Source organism: Eriocheir sinensis, chromosome 19 (assembly GCF_024679095.1).
Source record: "Eriocheir sinensis breed Jianghai 21 chromosome 19, ASM2467909v1, whole genome shotgun sequence".
NCBI classification, from domain to species: domain Eukaryota; kingdom Metazoa; phylum Arthropoda; class Malacostraca; order Decapoda; family Varunidae; genus Eriocheir; species Eriocheir sinensis.
The window spans coordinates 9715198-9722860 of NC_066527.1; the positions used below are offsets into that span (position 1 = coordinate 9715198).

Below are 7663 nucleotides of genomic sequence, written 5' to 3' on the forward strand. Positions count from 1 at the left end.
CCCCCCTACTTCCTCCCTCTTCCTCCTTTGCTTTACCGAGAAACATTTTAGGTTCACTTCACACACACACACACACACACACACACACACACACACACACACACACACACACACACACACACACACACACACACACACACACACACACACACACACACACACACACACACACACAGTGTTGAACAAAATAAGTAAACAAAAGATAAGAAGAAAAGGCAAAAAAAAAAAAGTTTGCGAGAAGTATAAATAGATAAAATATTAGAAAAAAAATAGATACGTTTACACTTAAGTATATACAAACACAAATAAATTCATACATGCAAAAATATACATTAATAGATCGAGATAGACATATTCAGATAGACAGACAGACACATTGACAGGCAGACAGATGGATATATGCGAAAGCCCAGAACATGAAGACAGGCGAGGAAGAAAAGAGGGAAGGAGGATACGAGTAAAGGAGGAAGAGGAGGAACAGGGGAAGCGAGTCACGTCTTTGTTTGCACTTCGGAAAGAAGAATTTTTATTTTATTTTTCCTCCGATGACTTAGAGAGAGAGAGAGAGAGAGAGAGAGAGAGAGAGAGAGAGAGGTGTTGGTTTGGGAGACAGAACATGTATAAAATGTTTCCTAGTCTCTCTCTCTCTCTCTCTCTCTCTCTCTCTCTCTCTCTCTCTCTCTCTCTCTCTCTCTCTCTCTCCAGACAACAGCCGTGGCTGCCCCCAAGGAGGACCATGTGGAGAGAGAGGTTCAGACTGCTGAGACCCTCAAGGAAAGACCAGACCAAGCGACAGAAACAGCAAGGCCTAGACGGACAACAGAAATGAAGGTGAAGAGGGCCCCCATCCGTATCATTGGAGACAGTATGATGAAGAATGCGCACTGGCACGTTAAGTGCAACATGGACGGCAGTGGCTGCACCAGCATGAGTGGTGCCCAGATCAGGAACATCAAGAAAAGAGTGCAGCATGATGCGGCCGACTTGAAAGACGGACTGCTGATCGTCCAGGGTGGTGGGAACGCCCTGGAGTACGTCGGACAGGAAGACACAGTGAAGGACGTAGTAGACTCTGTGAAGGCAGTGGAAGGAAAAGGAATGAAGGTTGCAGTTGTGGGAATTATGAGACGCCCAAGGGAAGGACCACAGTACGAGAGACTGCGCCGATCTACAAACAAGAGGATCCAAGAAGAAATGATGAAGATGAAGATTGAATGGACGCGAGGGAAGAAGGGCGACGTCAGCTTCATCGACATGGACGGAGTCCTGAGGGGAGATGCAGCGTTCGACGTGGATGGCGTGCACCTGAGCGGCAACGGGAACAGGAGGATGGGGGAGCGCCTGCGTGAATGGGTGCGGATGAAGTCACTGTATGCAGTGGGGACAGTTTGAACGGGTATAAATGACCTAGCACGGAGGAGTGGATACACAACCCAGGCAAGTGAAAGTATGAAGATTGGATGTTTGAATGTGAGGCTGGGGTGTGGGCAAACTGGAGGACAGGAGTAAGGAACTGGATGCATGGAAGTATGATATAATAGGCTTGACTGAGACACACCTGAGAGGAGACGTGCAGACTGAGGGGAGGGAGTATATGATGATTGGGAAGGGGCGAAAGAAACAGGAGACTATGGGAGGAGGCGTAGCCTTCCTCCGCAAAAATGAGAATCTGAAGGTGGAAGAGCTAGATGTAGGTAACAGTGCTAGCAGAAGATGTATTGGCCGTGAGTGTGGAATGCAAGAATAAAAAGGGCAGACTAGAAAGAGTAGTTATGGTTGTGTATATGACTGTAGAAGGTGAAAGAGCAGTAAGGAAAACAGGGAAAGTACAATATCCTTAGAAAAGTTGTGAGAGAGCATGCAGGAGAGAGAGTGATTGTTATGGGTGATATGAATGCACATACAGGTATGTTAGGTGAACGTATAAATCGGAATGGAGAAATGCTAGCTGAGTTTGTAAGTGAAATGAACTTAGAGAACCTGAATGAAACTCTGGCTGAGGGACGTGTGACCTGGAGTGCAAGAAATCAGGAGTCTGCGATTGATTATGTACTGGTAAATGGGAGAATGCGCGAATGTGTGTCTCGTATGTGGATAGATGAAGGAATGATTGATATTGTGTCTGACCATAATATGTTGACCGTGGAGTGCGGGCTGAAAGGTAGAAATGAAATGAAAGAAAAGGACAGGAAGAAGAAGTGGAGACTGAGAGATGTAGGGTGGGAAAATTTTCAGGTAGACTTGAGTGAAAGAAATTGGGAGCTGGGTAGTTTGAATGATGTGGACGCTTTGAATGAAAGGCTCGTAGAGAATGTGAGAGGAGCTGCAGTCCAACATGTAGGGTATGTGAGAACGAATGGTAGAAAGCGTGTAAAGGAAACCGTGGTGGAACGATGATATTGGGACAGCTAGAAAGAACGAAAGAGACTAAATAGACTGTGTAGACGAATGAGGAGAAGGAGGCAAGAAAGCGAAGAAGCTGAGGTGAATAACAGAATGCATGGGAAAGCTACGTGAGACACCAACGACTGACAAAGCGAAAGATCATGAGTGCAAAGGTTCAGTGTGAAAGAAGTGTGATTCAGACCCTGAGAGAGAAAGGGCTTGAGGGAGGTCGTGAGTGGTATAGATTCCTGAGAGGTGAGAGGATGAGTGACAGTGAGAATGTGGAAAGTCTGAAGGTGAATGGTGAAAAATTACAGATAAGGAGAAAATGAGGGAGTCAATTAGGAATTTTGGGAAGAAATAGGAGGAGTAGGGGAAGTATTTGGGGTGAGAGAAGGATGTGTAACTATGGAGAGGAAAGATGCAAATGAGCTGAATGAAAGGATCAGTAGGGAGGAGGTTGAGAGATGTGAAAAGACAGAAGAATGGTAAGGCTGCAGGACCAGATGAGATCCCGTATGAGTTGTATAAAATGGAGGTGAGGCTGTGATTGAGAGGATGACTGAGTTATTCAACCAGGTATGGGAAGAAGAGAGTGCCAAGTAAATGGAATGAATGTAGAGTGACTCTGATCCACAAGGGCAGGCATAAGAGTAAGCAGGAATTAAAGAACTATAGGCCAATCTCTCTGGTAAACTCAATAGGAAAATCTTTAGTGCTGTGTTGAATGAAAGGTTATGTAAATGGATTGAGAGTGCCAGGGTGCTGGGTGAGGAGCAGAACGGATTCCAGTGGACAGGCGAGCAGAAGATAATATGTTTGTTGTAAATGAGCTGATTGAAAGGAAAAGAGAGAGGGAGGAAACTGTACTTAGGCTTCCTAGATATAGAGAAAGCTTATGACAGGGTGAATAGAGATGTGTTATGCAGAGTGCTTGAAAAAGTTGGGCTGAGTGATAAGATGGTTAACATAATTAGAAGTATGTATGTAGGTACAAGAGCAAAGTATAGACTAGGTGATCTAGAGACAGGTTGGGTGAAGAGTGAAAGAGGAGACAAGGCTGTATATTATCACCAACATTATTTAGTCTTTTCACAGAGGAATTAGCAGTCAGAATGAGGAGAATGAATGCAGGAGTGAGAATTGAGAGGATAAAGTATGTGTGTTGTTGTATGTGGATGATGTGGTGGTTATGAGTGAGTCTGCTGAAGAACTACAGAGTCTCCTAGATGTGGTAGGGGTTATGGAAGGGATTTTGGGGTTAGGTTCAGTAGTGAGAAGAGCAAAGTAATGATAGTGAATAGGTCAGAGGATGAGAGAGAAACAACTTGGAGACTGGAAGGGATGAGTTGGAACAGACGGAAGAATACAAGTATCTAGGGGTGTGGATGGAGGTAAATGGATGCGGCAGGGCCAAGAATGTAAGATAAGTATGGCAAACCAGTGGGTAGGCCGTTTAGGGAGTGCAGCGAGGATGAGAGCGAGCAAGTATGATGTCATCCGTGAGGTTTGGAAGAGTGTGTCCTGAGCATTATGTATGGAATGGATGTGATGACATGGAATGACAGTGAGATAGAAAAATTGGAAGTGGGGCAGAATAGGTAGCAAGAATGGCACTGAATGCACCAAGGTATGCAGCAGTAGAGGCTCTTAGGGGGACATGGGATGGAGCACGTTTAGGGAAAGACTAGTAAAGGCAACCTTGAGATATAAAGTGAGACTGGAACAAATGGAGGATGCAAGATTAGCAAGGAAAAGTATACTTGTGGAGGATAAGAGATGGCAAATGGGCGAATAAATGTGGGCGAATGATAGACAGGAATGTTATGCTAAGTAGGTGGGTGTACCGACCCTTTGAAGATAGACAGAATGTGTTTGAATGGAGAATAACAAACAGAAATGGAGAGGGGCTTGAGTAGGATGTAAGAAAGTGGAAGAATGTGATAGATATGGCAGTAAAAGATGAGGGATTGAGCAAGTGGAAGAATGAGATGAATAGAAAGGAAACCCTTGACTGGTACAGGGAGAAAGAGGCCCAAAAGTGTGAGGTGTGGTATGAAGGAAGCCTGGGAGGTGATTTTCTTTACCGTGCTAGAGCAGTCTTTGGATCTGATTGCAAGGAACTGTAGATGATCTGAGTCCCATAGCAAAGTATGCCAGATGTGTGACAGGGTGTGGACAGACTGTGCAGCATGTAGTGCTGGAATGCAAGAAGTATGACAGGGAGAGAACGAAGATGATGCATGTGTTTTGAGCGAGATGGGACGTGATGTAAACGGGAGGACTGGAAGGAGTGGATGGTGCTGCTGCTGGGGCTCAGTGGAGAGACGAGTGGACGAGTGATTGAGGCAGTGAAAGAGTTCTTGGAGGGCATGTGGCGTGAAAGATGCAGGCAATGATATCTTGCCCGAGAACATTGACTTCCCGCATGTTTTTTTTCTTTCACAGGAGCTGCCGATCTGTCTCCATCAACTACCTTTCATAGGGTGGGGTAGGCCGAAGTGTTTTTTTTTTTTTTTTTTTGTGAGAGGGAGCATTATTAGAGCTGCTGCTGGGGAAGAACTCATAGTTTTTGTTTTTTTAAATAACTAATGCCAATTTGGGACTTAATACTCTATCAGTTTCCTATCACACCACTCTTCCTCCTTCAATTGCTGTCATTATATTCACAGACTTAGAAAGATACCGACATCATAATCATCAGGCCACTGCTGTGTTTGCATGGTAACAATGAATCATAATTTCGTGGGTTCCAAATATGCCAGAGGGGAAAGAAACTCCTAGATCAGGGAGATACTAAAGATAGTGATAAGGACCAGGTTCTTTTCGAGATGGCTACCATAAGCTTCCCCTCCGCTCTCCCCCTCCCGCAGGCCCTTAGGACCCTGCCAACATCCTGGTGGTCAACCTCGCGCCCTGTCTGATCTCATAATGCTTACCACGAACGTTCCTTTCTTTACACCGTTACAACTGTTTGCAGTTGGTGTTTGGATGTTCAGCGCCCAGTACTGTGAGATCTACGCCTGTCTCGTGAGTCGTCAACTACACTTGTGCTGATTTATCCGTTCAAAGAAATCCCACGGCAGGTAGGATGGCTACAACATTAAGCAATTAAGTCGCCATTACTACATACTAAATTGAGGTTACTGCCGGGAGAGAGAGAAAAAAGTTTTACTACATCTTATCACCTGTACGGGACACACACAATACAATATGTTATGTGAGTAATGCGCAAAATCCATGGGCCAAAATAAACAAAACCATGTTTATTATTCAATGAAACACGTACTTATGCAATCCTCCTTTTGGCTAAGTATTACAGCGCTCAACTCAATTGCGGCAATGACATTCATTCCCTCATCGGCCCTTCCCTCCAGATACAGGAGCTATCACTGGCGTGCAGCATCTGGCTGTTGTGCATGATCCTCCTTCGACAGGTACAACATTATCTGCAACGGTTTCAACGGCCCTGCTGACCTCTGGCAAGGCCATCCTTTTTGCCTTCATCAGCTGATCGGTTGAGGCCTTCTGCGCCTTCCTTCTTCGGCTGGGGCATCCACATCCTGAGGGAATTGGACTCCTGCAGCTACGACTACTTCACACAGGGCGACTTCAGCGTAAGTCCTTCACAACGCTTGTGGCAATTGCTGGCCATTACTCTGCAACCTGAGACACGCATGTCGTAATTTTATGGGCCCTCTTCATATTAACCCAATTTAACTCATTCTCACCAACAGACTAGGAGCCACAATATGTTCATCTTCATCTTCGACTATTTTCCTCTCCGGCCGCTTGTCATCATCTTCTCACGTTCCTCATCGTGAAGGCTATCTTCATCACGAGGCCTGCCATGCACTTTTACAGGCCATGAAGATGAACGTGTCCACCCTCCTTCCAACGTGAGTTGCTCCAGTAAACTGCATCAACATCCTTGACGCAATAATCTCTGGGAGACCCTGTATGCCGCTGCAGGAACACTCCACACATATTCTAAGGAGCTGACAATATAATTAACTCAGGAGGGGAGGCGCCACGCCCTAATATTAATCAACACATCTTCCTCTGCCCCGCAGGGCTGTCCGATGCCAAGCGTGCCGAAATCCGCATCGCTAAGACTGCCCTCAACGTTTCAATCTGTGGTTCATTTGCTGGACCCCCTCATGTGCCGTCATCAGTCTTGCAGGTACCGTCCCCACCTCACCTGCATTCTCACGTCTTTCATATGGTGATACAATCACTTTTAGTAGTCAATATAGGGTTGTATAATACACACTTCAGTCATTGGTTAAAATTAAAAAGCCATAGCCACAAGTAATATATCAGAGTAACTAAATCATAATTATATGAATGTGTTTGACTGAGGAGGTGTGCTTAGGTGTGGGTGTGCAGTAAGGGAGAGGAACTCTGCTGTCCGTTGCCTTTTCTGTAACCTTCTACACTGTATTTTGGGTGACACTAGTGGCATCACTCACCTCTGAGGCTTCCATGATCCTCTGGTTGCCCGATCTGAGCCCTGGCCCGCTAGGCTCTGATTGCTCCTACAGTCCTGCTTCACAACCCTGTGTTGGTGTCACCCAAGTACCTGTGTCCTGTTCAGAGTCATGCTCTGCACCCACACACTGTTACCTTCACACCCACAGGACATTCAACTTCTTCCCAATGGAAAAAAACTACCATCGTTCCTCGAGCCTTAGTAAAGAAAAAAAATAGTACCTTGTAACTGAAGATATGAAGCAGCACTTGTCTCAGGTGCCTCTTCAATTAGGGAAGCAAAGTGTTATGCCCCCTCATTGTACTCTAACTTAATGGATCACACATAAAACTACTATTTTCCTAATAATTATCCATACCTCACATATCATGTTGTGTTGTTTGTGTTTACCCTTGTTAACTCAACAGAGCACTCTCTCCTCCGACAGGCCATCACCCAGTACTTGTCCATGTTCTTATGGTTTGCAGTGCAGACGGAAACGAAGAGCAACGACGATTCTCGGTCGAACTCCACTGTGGCCCAGGACAAGGTCCAAACCATCGGACTAAGCGACCACCACAACAGCCTGCTAAAGATTGGATGAAATGTTGCATGCGTTTTCCTTCCATGATTCTGACACAGGAATTCAGAAACATAAGAACAGAAATTTTCTTTCGTTCTTTAATCCTGTCTTTCCTCCCCATGGCAGACTCTGACTTCCCACTGATTGAATGAACCTTCGAGTAAGTACTTGGATATTGAGTACGATCCCTCGACGAATTCCTCAAACCTTATAACAGAGGCCTC

General features: G+C 45.4%; 1 pseudogene; it reads left to right on the forward strand.

The window, feature by feature from the left end:
• Positions 1-903: 903 nt before the first annotated feature.
• Positions 904-7460, forward strand: LOC127000959 (compound eye opsin BCRH2-like; annotated as a pseudogene).
• The last annotated feature ends 203 nt before the right edge of the window (positions 7461-7663 follow it).